Here is a 24,010-nt window from a genome sequence, read left to right on the forward strand (position 1 = left end):
CCTGTCACCTGATTGATGTGAGAATAGTACAAGGAATCGTGCCAAACCTGACTAAAAACTTTGGCAGACCAGTGAGTATACGGTACACTGAAGCGCTAATACTAAAGTTAACTGCTAACCAAGAGCCAAAACACAATGCATGAATACATACAGATTACAGCTAGAACAAGAGACAGCCCCCAAAAAAGAGAAACAAAACATAAAAAGAACACCATAGACACAAAAGATAAGGGTTGGTGGTGGGAATGGAACGGGCACCAAGATTTTTACTGAAGAGATGGGTCGTTTGTCTGTGTTCCATTGCTGTTTGAAGATGTGTGATCCTGCTGTTGTGACCATTAGTGGAAATTCCTTCCACCACTAAAGAGTGCCATTGTGACTGGGAGAAGTACCTATGCAGAGTTTGTATAATATAGAGCATATACTGTATACTTATGATAGATGCAGATGGATAAGATAGAGAGAGAGATTTATCTGCAGGCCAAAGTTCAGCACAGTTGTTGATACATGTCATAGCTTACCTCTGATAGATCCAGGTAAGCCCTGTGGCTCAGCTCAGCTCAAGAGTCAAAGTCTAGTAACTGCCTTCAGATGTACAATCCGTCACCTTTCTGAAATCAGAATCGGAAAACAATGAGGAGTAGAGGAAGCCTCACCCAGCCGTAGCAGAGGTAATCTCCAGGGGTGGATAGCAGCTCTGCTGCAGCTCGAAATAATGTTTGCGATGCAAAACATCTTTACTGATGACAAACAAGCTGAAGCCAACGCAGCATATGTTCTCTATGAAGGCGTTGAGCTGATCACATGACTCATTTTTCATCCTGTGGCCTGATTAAGGCCCAGCAGTGGCACTCCAGAGTCAGGGGAACGAATTAAATCCAAGCTCTCGGCAAAACAGTAAGCAAACCCCTCCCGCTAAGGCAGCTTGCTTGTTTTCTTTGGGTTTTGCTAGAGCATATTGGTAATGAGTGATTTGTGACCCGATTACTGTTCTGACATTCTCCCATTCTGGATTTTCAAGGAATGAAAGAACACATTCATTTAGACATTCATTGGGCTATGTTCCTGTATTTGCGCACTGTTTTCAAATATATATTTGGTATGGAGGTTTGCTATCCTTCCAGATTAGGAGCCATTTCTCAAATCCAATCACTTCCATGGTTCTCATTGAGCTGTGACTGATCTTTGAATGAAGAAAGATGGCGAACTTGGCTTCTTCTACCATTCATATTCAGGTTCTCCACGTCGTTCAGTGCTTACCCTGGGGACAATCTGCAAGGGGAAAGAATTAACCATTCGAGAGAATAAAAGCCATGGACCTATGATAATCATAATTTGCTGCAAAAGGAGATGTAAGGTATTCGTAAAAGCTGTGGTTCCACATTTCACCGGAAAATAGCAGTTAAACAAAGTGAGTAGGCCTATTCAAAGGATTTTCCCTGGCAAGGCAGGTGATAGCGTCATCCAAATTTTTCACTTCTCCAGGCAAAAGAGTATGTTGGCTTAATCCCTTTTCAATATCCCATCGAAATGTCAATATGCTAACACAAATGCAGAACATGTCTTAGGAGGCTTACTGTAAAGAACTAGCGTTCAGTCTGCAGGTGACACTTACTGACAAAGCTAGACCTTTTCAGCCACAGTTGGAAAAACAGTTGGAAAAAACAGATGAATGCCCTTAATGTCAACAATGGCATGTCATTCAGCCCACGTTGTGCAATGTGCAGACAATCAGATTTTATTCTTATGCGCAAGAAGAATACCACATCATATACACTGTCCGACATGTTGAATGTCCAAAATAATAAAAAAAAGTCAATGATTGCCCACCTTTATTTATTTATTGCAAGAAAATTATGTAACATTTTTCAAGAGGGGTCAGCCCTGTTCAGCAGTGACTTATACAGAAGTAAACTTGCACACCCGGGAAAGCCTGAGGTCTGGTGTGAATGGCAAGGATATTGATGCAGGTTCAAGCTGTACTCCTGTGAACCACAACTTTGATCCAATCACTGGCATTCTCACCTTATTTCCTGGACACCTTTGTGATTTTGCTGGAGAGCAAATGCTACTGAAATGTATTTATGTGTGTGTGTTTGTGTGTGTGTGGTCTGAATAAGGAACTGAGGGCCTTGGATAGAGAGAAGGCAGGGCAGATGCAGATAGCAGGAGTGCTGTGTTGGAAGAATCTGTCTTTTGTGGTCTCTGACTATCTCCTTGTTATTTATGTGAGGGCTGTGAATGTGCTGATCTTGGCCAGCTTATAAATAGAGCTCTGGATATCATCATAACAAAGAGTGTGCTCATATGGATAGACAAATGCTGACTTGCTTATCACCGGTGAATAAGATCGTGAGTGCAAAGAAGAAATCCTAATGTTAAATAAACTTGACAGCATTGGATCAACTCTGAATACTGCAATAGAGCTGACTTTACACTGAAGGTTTTGCTGTGTGGCGGCCATTTTCTTGCCCAATGTATCATAGTGTGATATTGATACAGTACGTATGTGATATTGATAAGTATTGAAATGTGTTGATCATAATAATAATAATATTAGTGCAAACAAATCTGCTCAATGCTTATCCAAATAGCTGTCCAAAAATGGATTGTTTCATTTATCTTGGGGCTGTTGTTTCTGTAAAATAATGCAACAAAATGAAGGAGACATTTGTTTTGAGCCAAGACATTCAAAGCATATTAGTTTCTTTGAGCATTCTGCATTTACGTTACATTTGTCTTGGTGCGTTTTCAAAAAGGCCATTTGGGGACTCCAAAAGGTAGTCTGGGTGTAATGAGGTGTAATGTACTATATATCTTATATGAAAATTATCTTGGAAAAACTTTCCTGAAAAAAGTGTTCTCTTCCCTGGCTGTCACCCTCCCCCTAACTTTCCCTCTCAACCTCCCTCTCCTTTCTCCCCCCTCTGGCAGCAACAGGTTCATAACATTGTAAAAATAATACAATAATAACATCTAGTATACAAATGTATTGATTGAGTTTCATTGATTAATGTTTTTGTCTAATACCCAACCCCCATCAACAAGTCAAACATCCCACTATTTCACATTCCATTTATTATTCAAAAGCAGGCCTGCACCTTAGATATAAGCATACTGAATACTAATAAAATATTTAGAGAATGTAATTAGATGCTCACCAATATAAATGGGGTCAAGTCACTGAAAATGCCTTATAATGTGGAGTCAAAGGCTCAGAAATATTAATGTCGGAGGAGTGATTTCTTCAATTCATCCCGAAGCAGAGTCTTCTATTTAGACTTGGGCATCGCAAAATACAGTTTATGAATTGTTTGTTGTAAAACATCAACCTTTCTAGGCATGAAGTTTCAAGAACTGTTTTTTTCCGATGTGTAATGATCTCGGCGTGTGTACTGAAAAACAGTGTACACAGCCAAAAATCTTTTATTTATTTTATGCAAGACTAACAAACTATACTCCATTTGTAATTTTGTTAGCTAAAGGCTACTCAGTCATCACTGTAATACCGTACTCCTAGCTGGTTGTTGCTTACGCACAGAGATGTGCATTCCCTATATGATGTGACTACTTTACCAGTGCTGGTCAGAGAACCTCATAGCTGGTTGTGTTTCAGAGAGCCTATAGAAAATATTGATAATAGCATTCCTATGTACAAGTACTTTTGTCCAAGTATGCAATGGCAAAGCGGTCAAAAATGAGAATTCCTCCTGATACATTTTAAGTAAATAATGGAAATTGATGTTTCTCTTAGTTGGAAGGCATTTTGAATGATAAACTATTACCTATTTGGTTCGCTGGACCCTTGCCGTGAAAAGAATACTGAATTTACCCAGATTCATGTCGTCTGTGGATTTCCAATATCTAGTTAAGGTGCCCACCTTACCCACATGTTACAAAATAAAGAACCGTTGTCGCTAAGGCAAAGTTATCTTTAAATAGTTTATACAGATAGAAATGTGAGTTTTAATGCTTTCCAATGGTTCATCCTGTAAGCATATTGATCAAAAATTTCACAGTGGAAAAAAGAAATGAATTCTATTGACTTATGAGGCTAATATTCTGTTTTACTTATGATGTGAATATGTTGTCTGTGATCATTTCTTGTGTTTCTGATCAAAGAAAACATGACTACCTAAGAAAACAGTGTTGCTACATGTTGATGAGGCTAACTTAGCTGCCAAGGCGACCATCCATGCGCTTATGCACTGAGGGTTTCTGGGATCCTGGGATGGCTGTTCACACTCGCCATGGGAAACTAGACCTCTCATCTCTAGAGGAGTGACATTATCTTCCCTTAGGACACAGAGGTGGTCGTGCCAACAGTGTTTGCCCAGACAAGGCATGCTGGGAAAACCATATGGCTCGCATGAAGCCACAGCCTGTGGGACACATTAAGGCCTCAGAACCCACTGCCATTTCTAATTATTGTCTAATCAAGTGCATCTGCTTTTACTTGCCGTCTAATTACTTCAAAAACAGTCAAATGGAAAAAATAGAAAGAAACTGAAGTCAAATACGCCCATCCACTGTTATAAAATGGATAATATTGATGGTTAGAGGTTAGTTCCTGTATGTTACATTCTTACATACATGAATAACCTTCATGTGGATTCCCTGCTGTATTTTAATTATTAATGCTTTGAGAGTAATTGACAACATTTGGAATAGCAGCATCTGTTTGAACTGTACACAAACTGTGCACCGTGACTGGGTGTTGTTATTCATTAATTAGCACATCTTGATACAGAAGTCACCGGATACAGATACGTGAACTCGATGTAGCATATTGTTTTTCTATTTTGTAAAACTGAGCTATTTTAAAGTGGCATACGGCCTGGGCCATCAGCCAAGAGGCTGTTCCATCTCCACACCGAGTTTGATAGTGTTTATTTTGAAGTGGATCCTGAGATGATAGAGATAAATTCAGGTTTTTGTGTTTCTCGAAGTTGCTGTGGGTAGGACTAGGCTTATTGAAGTTTGATCAAAACGCTTTTATTTTAGAATAATGATGAAGTTTGATTGAAATGCTTTTATTAAAACTGTGAATGTTTAGAATGACATGCCGTGTAGAGATACACAGGAATCTGAAGGGATACACCCACCCGGGACTCAATTATATCCTAATTCTGTTACCTTTTTTTTTTTTTTTTTTTGGTTTTTTTTGGCATTTTTTTTAAACCAGGGACATATTCCATTTTTCTTTTGAATCTTGTCTTTGCATTGATGACAATATTTAGAATATACATTCAGTCGAGCAACACAAATATGTTTTGTCAAACTGATGGATGCATATAAAAGTGCTGTTGACACGTCTGAGACAAGACATTTTTTTTTTTTGAAGATCTAAGAAATGCACAGTTCTTCTTAAGGACAGAACATGCATTTGAGTCTTTTAGCAGTGTGTCATAAGTGGATTTTACAAATTAATGGCCCTTGTGTTAATTACAAAACAGTTTTCTGAAATGCTAAATGACATAAATGCTGAATATCGTAATTATACCTCAGTAGCAGGAAAGATGGTCATGAAATATCTTTTATTGAACAAATAAATTAATTGGCCTCGTGAGATGCAGAACATTACAGTTGTGCGTCACATGACAGGCATTAAAACTGGAGATCAAAATGGAGAACCTGGTTCTTCCATTGTGTAGCTAATAAGTTCATCTTGCAACCCTCCCTTGTGTCGAGGACTAAGAGTAGAAGCAGCACTTTTTTGTTAGGCAGACTATTCATTATACATGTTGGCAAAGTATGGGGGTGTTCTGCTTGTTATGCCCCTGTCCCCTCTCTCTCTTTTAAAGCTGGCAGTGACAGTGCACAGCGCGCTGTCGAGATGCTAATCACTATGGCTTCTGTGGCAATTAAATTTGACTGAGGAACATCAGCACTTGGCCTTTGTAATTACAGTGCCATTGGACAAGGTGACATGGGGGGGGGGGGAGGGCGGGTTTGGGGGAGGGAGCTTTCCTAAGAACACGTCTTTGCAAAGTCATCACGCTAAACACGATATCATCCTGTGTTTGGAAATGCGGCTGCCTTCCAGGCATTCAGTCCACTTTGTGCTTGTTTACAGCATGATTTCGCTAGTTCAGCTGTTCATTTGTCTTATTTTATGTATTGTTTTACGTGATGATATTTGGCAAAAATAAATATAGCATCAAGTGTACACACAAAATATAAGTGTTTAAGTATAATAACTACTGTTCATCTATACGTCACATGTTTTAATGACCCTACATTTATCTAGATTGATCTGAAATTTGCCTGCAGCATCCAATTCGGCTAGCTTTTTAGTGGTGTATATATAGTGCAGTCCATACTTATTTGGACAGTGACATAATTTCTGTTGTATTGCTCTGTACTCCAACACATTGGATTTGAAATGAAATAATGAATAAGGGGTTAAAATGTAGTTTGTCCGGGTATGTACGTCCATATCAGGCGTCAGAAGGGCTTCATTGACTTTCATACACAACTCACAAATCAAGATAAATACTGAAAGCTCCCTTTTCCTGCACTAAGGAAGCGATTGAACACAGCTGACTAATCAGAAACAAGTGTGCAGGGGGCCAGCAGAAAATTCTGAATGGGGTAGCCAAAGAGGAGCAGTGTCATATACTGTAAAATACCAAACTGGTAGCTGTCATCTCTGATAACTTTCAATACGTTTTGTGAAAATATGTGAAAAATGGATTTGTGAAAAACACTTGACACAAAACATCCATTTATGCTCTGTCATTAGTAGCATATTAATGTATACAAGTATATTTTTACAGAATTTTTAATGTGACTTTGTGGATGCAGGCGACACGGTCTTATACACATAACACTTCTACGCTATTGTCATGCTACTTGAAAAATAACCACCTGTATCTAATAAGCCAGCTGCATTTGGTGGTTGAAGCAAATAAATGCCACGGTGATAATTGGAAGTTTTATGGTAGTTTTTACATAAAATGTTCATGAAGGTAGCTCTATTCAATCATCAATAGAACTTTGGCGGTGGGATGGCAGTTAAGATCTGCCCCTGCTCTTGTGAAGCCATTTGTCCCAAGTATTATGGCACCCAGAAATGGGCTGTACACAGAAATACCAGAAATGTCCTACACAGATCACCCGATATGGAGGCAAACACCCAAACATTTAAGCTGACAGACTACATTTGAACCGCATGTTCATTATTTAATTTTTAAACCAATTTCATGGAGTACAGACCCAAAACAACAACAGAAATTGTGTCACTGTCCCAATACTTACGGACTGCATTGTCTGTCATGAAATCACAACACTAGACCGAAACAGAGATTTAACCAGATGAGGAGGTTTCAATTATTCCTGCCAGGCAGTCCTGCCAGGCAATTACATGTCAGAAACGGGCCTAATATATGTATTTAGTTTCTAAAAATAGAAGCGAGATGCAGAAAGGTACATAGATCTACAGACTGGGCTGTAGCAAATTGCAGTCGTTCACTGCAGCACAACAGCCTGTGGTTTAGACGGTCGTCAGGGAGGACTGGCAGAGTACAACCAACTAAGGTTACAGTGCTAGAGGAGAGCTGAAGGAGATTGAAAAGACAGGGTGGGGATTCATAAATGAGGACCAGTGAACCTACAGTATCTGTGAAGCGAAAGTGGATGCGCATGCACACTTGCGCATGGGGATTTGTTGCGGCGATGCATGGCTAGTTCAGAGGCAAAATAAATCAAATGGCAGACCAACACCCTCACTAACACAGAATGATATGCGCATTTGTAAAATGCTGCATTAAAATACAAAAGAGGAGAATATTACTGTGAGTGCCTAAGCAAAGAGTACTGTGTTACTGATTATGAAGATGAATCTTGGAGGTCTTTATAAAAAATAAAAATAAAAAAGAATTTCAGAATTGCTCATGTCTGTGTGATCCAAAGTATGCAGCTCTGTCGATAAGTAGTTCAGCTCAGCTTGTTGGATTGAATTGTACAAAGACAATGACCAACACATGCCTATGGTATCGTTTCTGTCCAATTCATACATTACTGGGAATTCTGTACCTCAGCTGCTTGCCTTTTGGGGTTCAGGGATTGTGTCGGCCCAGTTTTCCTCTGTAAAATGTCTTTGCGACAGCGTTTCTGTAAAAAGGTGCGATAGAAATAACATTGAATTGAACTTCATTGAATTAAATGTGCCATAGTTGGATTGTATACTAAACATACATTGCTTGAGATCAAGCACGAGTCAAAGACACCTTCCTCCCAGTTTTGATATTTTACATGCAGCCAAGATGGAGGGATAAGACGCATCAAATGGAATCCCTGAGGTTTAAAGTGTCTCCTCTTCCCCCATTTCCCCTCACTGGAGCATTAAAGGATTCATCTAGATAGTACTTTACTTGCCTACACTGTATAGTTGTTTAAATTGGATCCAGCTAAGCTAATTAAACCAATCCTGGCTATTTGGATTTTATTACATTCTCCTTGCCATAAATTGGAATTAATCTTTCAAATTACACATTGTGGAGAGATTCAATCCAGTATTGCATTAAAAACCTCGTCAATTAGTCCCGATACTAACTGCGTCGTGATTTTAATATGGTGCCTCAATTTGGTTATCAACCATTTTAAGAGTCTGTTTTTTATGATAACAAATCGACTTCCGTGTTATCTTGGCACGGCTAAATGCCCATTTTGATTTATTCAGTGAGCAATTTATCTTTCACGTCACGTGCACTAGGTATGCATTCTTCTGTAATGTCTGTGCTAAGGGTACAATTGTAACAAAGATTTGATTGATTGAGGTCTCCCCTCCAACTCAGCAGGTGACAAAAGCACCCTGGTATTTCTGAAATTGCCCACTGTTGGCTTCTGCTCAGAAACACTCTCAGGCAGGGTCTGTTATAATAATGTGAACAACCGGCATCTTATTTATTTACTTTTATGTCCGCATTTGTTACACAGTCTATTAAAGACCCCTAATTGCACCGACTGCTCCCGATTAGTTATTATAGTGACAAATTTGAAAGTCGCATATCAGGGTGAATTATATTTTAGAATCTGTGCCCCAGTCGCGTTGTTTTCAGAGTAAGTGAAAACATTGAGATTGCATTGATTGTTTTTTTTTGTTTTTTTTCATGCCAGCAATGAAACCTCTCTTTGTTATTATTTCTGTGCCGTAATTGGTTGAGGTCTTGCACCCTTCAGGAAGGCAGCCCTACGTGATTCCATTTCGGTCTCATTTTTTTCTTCCTGCAGGCTACATCGAGGTTGGCGTTGAACAGAACACAGTGAACAGAGAAAGCAGCGAATTCTGGTGAGTGTGTGTTTTTGAATTTCAATTAGCCGCTGTCTTTTGCATAACATGTGGGCTACTTGTCCATCTGCATGCAGTGACAGCTTCATTTGTGTCCGCTCACCAGCTGATCGATGATTCTTATTTGTCCTAAAATGCGCCAAAATGTGGATATTGGACATTACTGTAGAATTTGTGCAGTACAGGTGGCATTTTTTTTTTGGACAAAATCTAATGTTCTTTACTAACTGCAGTTAGCGTTTTTTTTTGCATTGTGATTGAGATTAGCAGTTGTAAGCAGTCCAGGAAGACCTTCTTTTTCCAAGAATAGTTTAACAGTCTTGGCCATAAATCATTTGGCTATGTGACAACTGCAGTATGAAAAATGTAAGCTGTCAGAATACCATTTCGATCCAATGACGTTGACATATAGAGAAAGATCACAGGAACACTGTGAGAGATATGACAGGGAAAATTATGAACGTGGGTGGCAATGTCTGGCTCACAGAAAAAATTGAAAAAATATATATATAATTGACATAATGGGTGGTAAATAGATTTTATTCATGACAATGGTGATTCTGTTTCCTTTTATAATGTGGTCAGATTTAGGACTGCTATTCTTAGTGACAAAGTCAGATCTGCTCTGGCTTGCGAGTCTAAATTCTTGCTAATTTATAATTGGTGTTAGTGTCGTGGTTGAGAATTGCTTGGTTCTGAAGAGACCTGAGAATACTCTGCCTAGAATAATCTGTTTGTCTACGGCGATGTATAACCCATTCAGAAACCCTAAAATATCAATGCTTTTGCCCTCCTATAAATCCCATAATATGCTTTCAGAGAAAAGCCTCTATTTTTATTGATATGATCATTTATTTATTTTTTTGTAAGCCGCTGGGGGCTAGAATAGCTTTTCGGTCAAATTCAAATAACCGGGCAGTCTTGATGTGAAAATTTTGGAATGCTTACAGTGCCCTGTGAATACAGGGGTCCATGAATTGATTGGGTAAAAATGGTGGTTCTCTTTGTTTTGGAGATGATAGTGGTCTGGACAGAATTGCCTTTGAACCCCGTCTGCGTGCTGACAGGGCTGTGGATTGGCCGGCTGCGACGATGATGGTGCTTGTGCTGTGAAACCTGGGAAAGATAACAGGCCGGTATCAGCGCGGCTGTAATGCTCCAGGCCAGCCAGGGCTGAGGCCAGCCGATGTATAATAAGCACAGGGCGAAAAACAAGACCTTTGACTCCTGGTTAGGTGGGCATGCTTTCATATAGGTGTGTATACACTCACATATTACAGGTTCTCTTCTTCCAGAGATGTTTTGTCAGTAGTTTTGTCAAAAACCAATGATCAAATCTAGGTGGAGTTCATCATACTCGAAACCCTGCTGGCAATTGTCGTACTGCAGGCTGCATATGGGGTGTGTACGGGCGACAATAGCTCAGATGGTAAGGGAGGTTGTCTGGGAGTTGGGGGTTTGCCGGTTTGGAGTGTGTTGAAGCGTCCCTGAACAAGACACCTAACCCCAACGAACTGATTGGTGCCTTGCATGGCGGCCTTTCACTGTTGGTGTGTGGATGAAAGGCATTAATTATGGAGTGCTATGTGCATGTAGTTAATTAACCCTTTCGCGCATACCGTCATACATTTACATTTACATTTTTGTCATTTAGCAGACGCTTTTAATCCAAAGCGATTTACAAGTGCATAGGTTCTTCCACAAGTTAAAGCATCACATCCATAGCTACTAAAATAAATACGTGATCACTCCAGAACTGGCCCAAACGTGTGCGATCACAAGTATGTGATTAGATATGTCATTAGAATGCTGACTTCATAATGTTTCAGAAGTTGAAATGGCTGATAAATTAAAACTGTTTTACATCTTAGTGACAGCAACACTAGCTAAGCAATTTAGTGGTTCTTGACCTTTTAAACACGGTCTAACAATGGGATCTTAATGTAAAAGTGCAAGCCTGATTCCAGTACGATGCCTACGAGATGTCTGAAATGCAAGTTGTTAGCTACACCAGAGTAACGTTTGTCGTCCATTTTAATTTTCACTATATGCATTGCTAGGTTACACAGTTGTATAAACACTGCAGATGATCTCATACATTCACAAATAGGTTGTAGATATTTGCACTTTGTCCAGCACCATCAAGAGTCCAAGTAGCATACATATTTAAATTTAGTGTTATACAGTGTTATATTTTCCAAAAAACATTGCACCAATTAACCTCTTTGTCATCAATGTAAGCATTAATTTGTTTATGTGGCTGTTCACACTTGCTAAAAAAAATATTTAAAAAATATACTAACTTTCTGACTGCTAACTGCTGGCTGTCTTAGTGAGCCAACTACGGAGTGACACAAAGCAGAATGTAAATGATATAATGGCGATTACAAGTTGCAAAGTCACATCACAGTAAACCCACCAGTGATCAAAATAATTCACTAAAGACTCTACAAACATTGACAAATGGGCGCTGCCATTTTGCTTTTCCGCATTCGACTGAAGGCAATACATTAGAGATGCTTCATTTGCTCCCAACACAATCCAACTTAATTCCCCATCAAATCTTCCGAAACGTGGTTGTGTCCGTGTTTTAGCCACAGTCTACAGTTTTAGCACATCATGTAATTTATAGGCTTAAAAAATAACTTTACAAACATCGTCTGTGTGGCCTCTGGAAATATTTTCCAACTTACATACGAAAGGGTTAAACACACTGTATAGAGGCCACTGATGTGACCCAGAGAGAGAAGGAGTTTAGTAATCATCTGGAAATGATTGCTTTTCTGCGCCTCAGCTCCCCGTGATCAATAATACAAACCCTGCTTGGCTTGTTTCTGGTCAGGGTATACACAAAAGCACATGAGTCCTATTCCTCAGGTTTGGTGACAGGTCCATATGCTGTACCAATGACAGGTCCTTATACACCACGAGTCCAGGCCACTTAGGCAGTGAGGTTTACTTTATTAATGTATATGTCATTTAAAATGATAAACAATAATTACTATCATAATTATTATATTCAACAACAGAAATGTCAAATGTTATGCATTATACACTCAGTGAGCATTTATTAGACATATTTATTTTTATTTATTGGTCGTCTGCTGCTGTAGCCTATCCACTTAAGAGATTTGATGCGTTGGGTGTTCAGAGAGGCTGTCTTGCACACCACTGTTGTAATTTGTGGTTATTTGAGTTACTGTAACCTTCCTGTCAGCTTTGACGAGTCTGGCCTTTCACTGACCTCTCTCATTTACAAGACGTTTTTGCCCACGGAACTGCTGCTCATTGGATGTTTTTTGTTTTTCGCACCAATCTCTGCAAACTCTAGAGACTGTTGTGCGGTAAAATCCGAGGAGATCAGCAGTTTGAGATATTCAAACCACCCTGTCTTGCACCAACATATTCATAGTCACTTTGATTACCTAATAAACCTTCCTTTATTAGGAACACTTGTACACCTACTTATTCATGCGATTATCTAATCGGCCAATCGTGAGGCAGCAGTGCAATGCATAAAATCATGCAGATACAGGTCAGGAGCTTCAGGTAATGTTCACATCAACCATCAGAATGGGGAAAAAATGTGATCAATGATTTTGACTGTGGCTTGACTGTTGGTGCCAGCGGTCTGGTTTGAGTATTTCTGAAACTGCTGATCTCTGATGACTGTTGGGATTTTCACACACAACAGTCTCTAATGAAAAATTGAATTATATCCAGTGAGTGAAAGTTCTGCAGACAGAAACGTCTTATTGATGAGTGAGGTCATATACATTACATTACATTAATGGCATTTGGCAGATGCTCTTATCCAGAGCGACCTACAGTTGACTAGACTAAGCAGGAGACAATCCTCCACTGGAGCAATGCAGGGTTAAGGGCCTTGCTCAAGGGCCCAAACGGCTGTGCGGATCTTACTGTGGCTACACCAGGATTAGAACCACCAACCTTGCACGTCCCAGTCATCTACCTTAACCACTACGCTACAGACCGCCATATAACTCAGATAACCACTGTACAATTGTGGTGAACAGAAAAGCATCTCGGAATGTACAACACGTCGAACCTTGAGGCAGATGGGCTGCAAAAGCAGAAGGCCACGTCAGGTTCCACTTCTGTCAGCCAAAAACAGAAAGCTGAGACTGCAGTGGGCACAGGCTCACCAAAACTGAACAGTTGAAGACTGGAAAATTGTAGCCTGGTCTGATGAATCTCAATTACTGCTGAGGCATACAGGCCAGAATTTGGTGCCAACAGCATGAATCCATGGACCCAACCTGCCTTGTGTCAACAGTCCAGGCTGGTGGCGGTGGTGTTATGGTTTGGGGAGTGTTTTCTTGGCACACTTTGTGCCTGTACCAATCAATAATTGCTTGAATGCCATAGCATATTTGAGTATTAATGCTGACCATGTGCATCCCTTCGTGGCCACAATGTACCCATCTTCTAATGGCTACTTCCAGCATGATAGTGCACCAGGTCACAAAGCAAAAGTCATCTCAATCTGGTTCATGAACATGACAATGAGTTCAGTGTTCTTCAGTGGCCTTCCCAGTCACCGGATCTGAATCCACATTCTCAGCTTTCATTTTTAATGCATTGTGGTTTCACCATGTAGAAATGACAACATGTTTTAGGGGAAAAATGGCTTTGTTTTGGATTAATCAAGTGTATTCAATTGCGTCCTTAGTGCAGGTATAAGAGCTTTCAGTTTAGTGTTGATTTCAGGCTTTTGATTGCCTTTGGAGTTATTGTGTTGTCAACATGAGTACCAGAGTCGTGCCATTTCATGTCAAATAAGCCATTATGAGGCTGAGAAATTAAACAAGAGAAATTAAACGTAATTCCAAAGGGCCTTGTAGGCCAAGGAAGGCCTCTTCAGTTGATGACCGAAAGAAAAAAAAAAAACACTGTCCGAGAGGTCAGACACACTCCTGAGGAGGCAGGCATGGATGTGTCAATGACTACTGTGTGTGGAAGACTTCAGGAACTGAACTACAGAGGCTACACTAGGACTACAGTGTGCAGAAGACTGATGCTGTCAAACGGTCTAGCTGTGTCCAACTTAAAAATTCTCAAACAAGAGCTGATTTTGCTGGAAAGCTGTTTTCACTATTACACATAGTCTGGTTAACCAAACTGAAAAGCCCTGAAAATATATTATTAAATTACCATCAATATTATTTGACTTTGCTCTAATAGTGTTTTATGTTTTGTGGGTACGGTGATAATCTGTAGGCTCTCTGCATGTTCTGTTCCAAGTAAGTAGTGTTCAATAGGTAAAATGTGTTTTATTGGATGTTTGCATATTGGGGTGGCCTGTAGCGTAGTGGTTAAGGTAAATGATTGGGAACGCAAGGTCGGTGGTTCTAATCCCGGTGTAGCCACAATAAGATCCACACAGCCATTGGGCCCTTGAGCCCTCCTGCTTACTCGAATCAACTGTGCGTCGCTGTGGATAAGAGCGTCTGCCAAATGCCAATAATGTAATGTAATGACAGTGCAAGTAAAAAAAAATGTCGAATGTTTGCAAGCCATTGGTTTCTAGTGTTCCAGAACAATCTGACATTGAATAGGTTAATGCATTTTGTTTTTGTTGATATTATGTTTATTAGGCAAACTTGTTGCAAAATATCGGATTATCCATAAAACTTAGTGTTTCCATAATATGTGCCAAATTGTGTTCAGTTTTTATCTAGTTCGGTATGCATTATAATGCCATTGTATTATCTTGAATGGTATGCATTATATGACATGGCATATATGACATTATCTAATATGTTATACATTATCACGGAATTGTATTATCTAGTTTGGTGTGGATTATCATGCATATTCTATTATCTATTATGGTATGCATGATCATGGCATTGTATTATCGAGTATAGTATGTATTATCATATGATTGTGTCATCTAGTTTGGTATGCATTATCATGGTATTGCATTATCTAGTTTGATATGCATTATCATGGTATTCCATCATCTAGTTTGGTATGCATTGTCATAGTATTGTCATGGCAGTACATGGTGGTTTTGAATTCTTTCCGAGAACCTTTTCCCTGCTGTGATTGCTGGGCAATCAAATCTGCGGGTGCAGCTCGGCTATCAAGCAGGCAAAGCTGGGTGAGTTTCGGGGGGGAGAAGCCACTGCTCGGATAATGGATGAAGCCCCACGAAGCACAAGTTGGGGGGGAGGGGGGGCAGAGGCCGTCAGGCTCTGAAGAATCGGTTCCCCCCTCCTCTTCATCATCTTCTCTGTGAACAACAGAGCAGAGCCTTCCCACATACTCCTCCTGAATCATAAGGCCACGGCACTCCGACCTGGCCTATGTCGTAACACCTTCTTTTCCTACTGCACCATTCATGGCTACGATGCACTTACTGCAAACAATTAAGGAAATTATGTAGGAATTATGTATGAAACTTAAATCATGTTATGAAATAAGGAAGGCACTTTGCAAGAGTGTGCAGTAAATAATGGTACATTCTGTCCTAAACTATAGAATTGGATGGAATAGCACAACAATTTAATTTCCCCAGGTAGGTATTAGTTTGCCAGGAGCTGCATTAGTACAGCACCCAGGCATTATATAACTGCTTATATAAAACTTATGAATAGAAAAAGGACTCTGAGTGGATGTTTACTTTTTGGCTGCCTGGGTGAATCATAATGAAGAATATTAAACTGTGATTCTTTTACCTCCAAGGCAGCAGGCAAACCTGGGTCAAATTGGATTTGGATTGTTCTGGTGCATTGAAATCTATGAAATATAAGTGCCAAGCCCATCTTCTGGTCCTCTTTAGTTAAAAAGAAAAGTATTTGAATCCAAAACAATTATGAACTTGATCCAGGTCTGGTGAGATGGCCATTTATGTCATATTTTATGTGAAATAAAAGGAATTTTGGTCAGGCAAAGTTTCATTATTGCTAGGGGACTTGGGCCGAATGCTGCTTTTTAATTCATAGTATATTTGTATTCACTATTACATTACAACGCATTTAGCAGACACTCTTATCCAGAGCGATGTACAATGAAGTGCAAATCGAACACAAACAAATTAGACATATGGAGTAACTACCACATGGAAGTAAGTATTCTTTAACCTCTTAATAATGTCCTATACTTACATTTTACTGTATGGCAGTTAGGTTGTTGCCAGCACCAATAATAGCCTGATGAAAATGTATGTAATATGCAACTGTTTTTTGAAGGACTGGATACTCAGTAGCTTGTGCTCTTGTATATCATATTTAGCTGTACTTCTCTTCATATTCAGTTTGTGGAATTAATGTTCTTCATTAAATGATTGCAGACCTGGGTCAAATACGTAATTGTTTTGGATTCAAATACGCTTCTGTGCTTGCCTACTGCAATTGAGCCAACGAAGAGGACCAGGAGGTGAGGTTTCACAGAGAGTATTTCCAGTACAGCAGTAAAACAAAGTATTTGAATCCAAAACAATTACATATTTGATCCAGGATTGAATGAAGCTCAAATTATCTTTGCAAAATATCAACAAGTGCAGTATGCTTAGATCTAGTTTATTCCTATAAGTCGCTCTCAGCTGAGGATATTGTAATGGCTTCAATGAAACATTTCTCTCCTCCAACATCTTGTTTAGTGCGGATAAATATTTAATTCATCTGAAGTGTCTTCTTGTTTACGTTTGAAGTGAGACTGTTACTGTTGCCAATGGTGACATCCACACCTCCTTTGAGATCAGGCCATGCATCTGACTGGGTCCTTCACACCAGTTAGACAGACCCTGCCAAAGCCTATCGTTTGCGCAATTTGTATAGTCTAAGAAAATAAATTGTCCATTCCAGCTCTCATGGGGAGTTAAATGTTGGTCATTTATTTATATATGTATTTATTTTGATGGAGAAATAAACAACTTAGATCTTATTCCAATCCTGCTCTCATTAACTGGGAGAGAGTCTGTCATCTGGCGTTACGCTTACTTTCAAATGAAGCCTTTAGAATCCCCACTTTGGTTTATTAAAACAACAATGCAGAAAATGAGGCAAATCAGAGAGGCAATTATGGAATAATAAAAACAGTGCCATTCTTGGTTAGTAATGTTCCCCTCAAGCATTTTTGGGTATCAAATTTGCTTTTGCAAAGTGACAACTTGACACACTGTGTGTGATTTTATTAATATAGCATGACAGTGGCTAGGCTATTCATTTTAGCTTTTTATAGGAGTGATCATATTCCCTTCCTTGAGTGTGTTCAATAAACTATACTAAATGAAGGCACCTCAGCAAATAGCCAGCCATTTTCATTGCTGTTTTCCTAATAATGTCCTTGTTTAAGCAACAAAGCTGAAGCCTTTACTCAGGGCTAATGGAGCATCCTGTTTGATTTGTCTTTGTCATCAGCAGCTTTAAGCCTTTGCCCCCCCTAGAGGGCAATTTCCACCTATTCTGTACTAGTCCTATAAAAGTGTCAATATCTCAAAATATGTACTGCACACACACGGTTGAAGATTTATCCTTCCTATTATGTTGGGGGTCACTTTGACCCCATTCAGTGTTTGACATCTCTTAAAAAGAGATGTCTTTTTAATTATCTGGCATTACCATTTTGCAGTTTTATTACGTCACAGTTTCTATTACAGTAGAAATACAGTTAGATGCAACAATAATCTGGGACTTTCACTCAATTCAAACTCAAGGAGGGAGGGTTTTTGGGTTAAGGAAGCCATCGTGATGGTCATTCATCAAATGTGCATCAGGCTGAACTTGAACGGTAGGTGGACTGAATTCCACAAAAGCAGAAGACAGACACCAATACACCTGACAAATAATATAAATGATTAATCGGTTTTATTTATGTTAATTTTCAGTGAATTAAAGTTACCAGGGCCCATAGAATGGTTGTATTTATAGGTTGAATTCCTTTTTTTCTGTGAGACATCTTTAAGAAAAATAAATAAATAACTTCTGTGGTAATGAAACACTTGATTTGTTGATTAGGCCTACCTTCAATTACAGTGCAATTAGTGGTGTGGAAACGTTTGGTCACTCCTGATCAAATTGCAGGTTTTTCTTCCCATTTTCTTTAACTGAAAATAAGTGAACACAACCTTTTGAGAACAAATGTAATTGTAATTAGCTGAATTTAGCTATTTCTTATCTGTCATTGCAGTAAATATGGCATGTACAAAAGTTTGCAGAAGTTAGCAGTTGTCTAGCAGTTGGTTTGATCCCCCGCCTGGGCGGTGTTGAAGTGTCCTTGAGCAAAACACCTAACCCCCAAATGCTCCTGACGAGCTGGTTGGTGCCTTGCATGGCAGCCAATCGCCTTTTTGTGTGACTGTGTGTACAGCGCTTTGGATAAGGGTGCTATATAAATGCCAACCATTGTAGTTAAATATTCTTGTGTTTTCTTGCATGCATTGCGTGTTTGAGATCTATTCAATAACATTCAAGTACAGTGCATCCGGAAGGTATTCACAGCGCTTCACTTTTCCCACATTTTGTTATGTTACAGCCTTATTCCAAAATGGAATAAATTCATTTTTTTCCCTCAATTCTACACACAACACCCCATAAATGACAACATGAAAGAAGTTTTTGAAATTTTTGCTAATGTATTAAAAATACAAAAATAAAATCACACGTACCAGAAGTATTCACAGCCTTTGCTCAATACTTTGTTGATGCACCATTGGCAGCAATTACAGCCTCTAGTCTTTTTGAATATGATGCCACAAGCTTGGCACACCAATCTTTGGGCAGTTTCGCCCATTCCTATTTGCAGCACCTCTGAAGCTCCATCAGGTTGGATGGGGAGCGTCGGTGCACAGCCATTTTCAGATCTCTCCAGAGATGTTCAATCGGATTCAAGTCTGGGCTCTGGCTGGGCCACTCAAGGACATTCGCATAGTTGTCCTGAAGCCACTCCTTTGATATCTTGGCTGTGTGCTTAGGGTCGTTGTCCTGCTGAATGATGAACCGTCGCCCCAGTCTGAGGTCAAGAGCGCTCTGGAGCAGGTTCATCCAGGATGTCTCTGTACATTGCTGCATTCATCTTTCCCTCAATCCTGACTAGTCTCCCAGTTCCTGTCGCTGAAAAACATCCCCACAGCATGATGCTGCCACCACCATGCTTCACTGTAGGGATGGTATTGGCCAGGTGATGAGCGGTGCCTGGTTTCCTCCAAACATGACGCCTGGCATTCACACCAAAGAGTTCAATCTTTGTCTCATCAGACCAGAGAATTTTGTTTCTTATTGTCTGAGAGTCCTTCAGGTGCCTTTTGGCAAACTCCAGGCGGGCTGCCATGTGCCTTTTACTAAGGAGTGGCTTCCGTCTGGCCACTCTACCATACAGGCCTGATTGGTGGATTGCTGCAGAGATGGTTGTCCTTCTGGAAGGTTCTCCTCTCTCCACAGAGGAACGCTGGAGCTCTGACAGAGTGACCATCGGGTTCTTGGTCACCTCCCTGACTAAGGCCCTTCTCCCCCGATTGCTCAGTTTAGACGGGCAGCCAGCTCTAGGAAGAGTCCTGGTGGTTTCAAACTTCTTCCATTTACGGATGATGGAGGCCACTGTGCTCATTGGGACCTTCAAAGCAGCAGAAATTTTTCTGTACCCTTCCCCAGATTTGTGCCTCGAGACAATCCTGTCTCGGAGGTCTACAGACAATTCCTTTGACTTCATGCTTGGTTTGTGCTCTGACATGCACTGTAAACTGTGGGGACCTTATATAGACAGGTGTGTGCCTTTCCAAATCATGTCCAATCAACTGAATTTACTGCAGGTTGACTCCCAATTAAGCTGTAGAAACATCTCAAGGTTTATCAGTGGAAACAGGATGCACCTGGGCTCAATTTTGAGCTTCATGGCAAAGGCTGTGAATACTTATGTACATTTCTTAGTTTTTTATTTTTAATAAATTTGCAAAAATCTCAAAAAACCTTTTTTCACGTTGTCATTATTGGGTATTGTGTGTCGAATTTGGAGGAAAAAATGAATTTAATCAATTTTGGAATAAGGCTGTAACATAACAAAATGTGGAAAAAGTGAAGCACTGTGAATACTTTCCAGATGCACTGTATATGGGCTTCACTTTGCATTACTGATATGAGAAGTTATCAGATTTTTCTTGATCCAGTTTGCCTTGACTTCAACAGTTTCCATAAAAAAAAGTTAACAATGTTTCTGGACCTGGAAATGTCAGGCTGGGAGCATTTAGATATCTTCTTCTAGCCTTGCTTTGTAAGAATCAGATTTCTTTATTTTCAAGTCCAGGGCTGCTTAGAGGAGTCCATGTTTGTTAAGAGAAAGCACAACACCCGGAGAGGTTAGAAGGGTCAGAGTATTTATTAAGCTCTGGAATTGTTTTCCCCTAGCTTACCTTCATGCCTAATGAGTCAATTAAGTTTTAAGACCTTACAAAGACCTTACAGAAGTGTTAATGGGTTAACTGGAAGGGTGTCTCTACCCTTTCGAGGTTGTGTTAACTTCTTTTAACTTCAAGAGGTTCAAGAAAAAGTACAATTTGACAAGGGGTGCCCAACCTTTTGCATGCCACTGTATATGCAATCTGCATGTTCACCTCAAATATCCACAACAACTTTGTAACATCATAAACTGGAGATCATCAGAAAGATGAAATCATTACATTAATGGCATTTGGCAGACGCTCTTATCCAGAGCGACGTACAACAAAGTGCAAAGTGCATACCCATAACCAGGGATAAGTGCGCTGAGAGACCCTAGAGGGAAGTACAATTTCAACTGCTACCTGCACAACAAAGATAAGGACCAAGGCCTATTTGATCAGTTTTTTTTCTTTTCTTTTGTTTTTTAAAACCGTAATACTGCAACACGCAAATGTATGACGAAACCGCTTACCTAGCCAAACACTGCTTACCTAGCCAAACTAAAAATCTAACATCTATAACTAATCATCAGAAAACCCACTCCGTTCAAGTACACAGCAAGAATGTGCAGTGTTAAATCAAGCCTTAGAGTTAATTTTACTAGAGTACATTAAATCCCGTTTTTACTCGGTTTGTCTCAAATGAATCCTTGGCTGTTCCGTGAGTCATCGATCAAACAGGATAGCTCCAGCTTATTTGGGTTTCTTGAAGCCCGATTGTCTATCCCTGTATGAGACCGTTGGCCCATGTCAAATGAATTCCACCATTACGTTCATAATATATAATACATGACAATTATTTCTGCTTTTAGCACAAGTCACCAAGTTTCATCTGATCTAGAGAAATGTAAGACAGCGAACCTAGTCCCTTGCACTTTGTCAATGCCTTCTCTCTGCCACTGTATGAAATATATACGCATACCTTCTCAAATTGGATATGGCAGAGTAACCATGCTTCATTTCTCAATGAATAAAAAGAGGTTGCAATAACTAGCATACAGCCTTTCAGGTATAACTGAAATTAGTTTAGTGTTTAATATAGAAGTAACAAGTATTGTAAATCCTTAACACACTGTTGATGATTTGTTTACCTAAATGACTGTTGCTAAATGTGTGAAGGTTGAAAACTTGCAATTCATGATGTATGCAGTAAATGCTTGTGCTTTTACCATGTATGTAACGCATATGTGTATGCGAGACTACTACACTTCAGCAATGTATTTATTAATTATTTATTTTGTAGTGAGTAATGCTTTAACATTAAACATTTAGAAGTAGATGTAGGATATACGTACTGTTTAATACATTTTTGCTCATTTATTATTAAAAATCAAAAACTGAAACCTCTTATTTATGCAATTATTCAGCCCCTTAATTCAGTACTTTTTAATTCAGTAATTCCCCATTGCCAGCAAATACAGCTTTGAGTCTTTATGGGTAAGTCTCTACAAGCTTTGCACAACTGTATTTGGGCAGGTTATCCCATTCTTCCTGGCAGATTCTCTCAAGCTCCATCAGATACTCTACCATAAAGGTCTGATTGATGGAGTGCTGTTGAGATGGTCATCCTTCCGGCAGGTTCTCCCATCGATGCAGAGGACTTCCCAAGGTCTGTTAGAGTGGCCATTGGGTTCTTGGGCACCTCCCTGACCAAGGCCCTTCTTGCCCGGATACTGAGTTTGGCCTGACGGCCAACTCTAGGAAGAGTCCTGGTGGTTCCAAGCTTCCTCCGTTTCAAAATTATTGAGGCCACTGTGCTCCTGGGAGCACTCAAAGCTTTAGAAATGGTTCCCAGGAGCCACTGTGCTCCTACAGTAATTCAGTAGTGACAATATACTCTCAGTACACTACATTACCCCCTTCTTAAGGTATGGTAACCAGCAGTTTCCCATCACTGTGAATATACACCAACACACGCACACATATACACTCACCGAGCACTTTATTAGGTATTTATTATAGTTATGGCTGAGGTGGTTTACCGTTCTGTTTATCACCAGGTGCTGAGCCACTTTGTCGGGGAGTGTTCTCACATGCAGAACTGGCTTAAGTGATGGGCTTGTCATCCGGAACAGCATTGTCAGCTGGAATGCCAGTCGGTTCCAGGCCTGGTGGTTCAACACAAGACCTCAGCTGATCTCCGTGTTGTCAGTTGCTGTCTCTTTTTTTCACCTTGTACGAAACCAGTCTGTTGTGTCACAATTCCTGGTATCCACAGTATTCCGTAGATACACTTTGTCTTCCATGTCGAATGACCGACCCACTGCATGTTGTGCAGAAACTTTTGACATACTGTTTCTTGTGGCCCGCAACCACTGTGTTGGGTCTGATGTGACCCAATCTGGTGCGTACGTGTCTGTTCAGGAACAGATCTGCATGTAATTGGCCTGCTGTGCAGTTTGGAGTGGTGCAATACTGCAGTAGAAACAAGGAGATCTTGTCTTCAATGTCCAGTACCTTGTTTGCCAGCTTTTTCATACGTTAGGACATCTGCTGACCTGTTCATCGCTGGATGTCCAGGGGCACTGGTGGAGTGTAGAAGCCCATTTTGTTTCACAAACCATTGAAATTCTTTAGACATGAATTGCATCCCATTGTCTGTCACCATGTATTCAGGCAATCCAAAAGATGCAAACAGTCTTGTAATTTTTGCTTGTGATGTGATGGTTGCCATTTGAGGCCTCAAGCCATTTTGAGTGAGTGTCCACGGCCAGTATGACCGAGGAATGGTCCTGCACAGTCGAGGTGCAGTCTTTTCCAGCACTCACCTGGGAATTCCCAGCCTGGCATTTTCTGTTCCTGCTGGCACACCTCACGCTCCTTACAGATCATCCAGATTTGGCCACCATACATACTTTAGGGCCAGGGCTTCTCCTCACTATTCCTTGGTGTGCTGTATGAAGGTCCCTCAGCACCCAGTTACATTACGTTACATTACGTGGCATTTAACAGACGCTCTTATCCAGAGCGACGTACAACAAAGTGCAAATCAAACAGAAGAACAAGTGCAAAAGTGGACCTGAGAGGACAGTACAGTTCCGAGTCCTAGTGTAAACATACAGAAATTCAGAACCTTTGAAGAGTACAATCAACTTTCAAACTAGCATACCACAGTTGGCAGCTAGAATACAACAATACAACAGCCAATAGTTGCACGAGATGATCGCTCTAGTGCCCCATAACACACACCTTCCTTCTGTGGATAGCTCATTTCTTTGCTTTGAGGTTCTCCCCAACTACGCCTGGCCAACCCTCCATGACATACTGGTAGACCTTGGAGAGTTTGCTAACCGTGTGTGTCACTCACACTACCAGGGTCA

The 24,010-nt window shown here is 40.2% G+C and overlaps 1 protein-coding gene across 3 annotated transcripts in view; it reads left to right on the forward strand.

Moving 5' to 3' along the window:
• lrfn1 (leucine rich repeat and fibronectin type III domain containing 1) overlaps positions 1 to 24,010 on the forward strand; it is a 211,968-nt gene that overhangs the window by 62,614 nt on the left and 125,344 nt on the right. For all 3 annotated transcript variants that reach the window (XM_061217094.1, XM_061217095.1, XM_061217093.1), the window contains exon 2: positions 9,235 to 9,292. The gene's annotated coding sequence lies outside the window, so the exon portion shown is untranslated. The remainder of the gene's footprint in view (positions 1 to 9,234; positions 9,293 to 24,010) is intronic.

Source organism: Conger conger, chromosome 13 (assembly GCF_963514075.1).
Source record: "Conger conger chromosome 13, fConCon1.1, whole genome shotgun sequence".
Taxonomy (NCBI): Eukaryota; Metazoa; Chordata; class Actinopteri; order Anguilliformes; family Congridae; genus Conger; species Conger conger.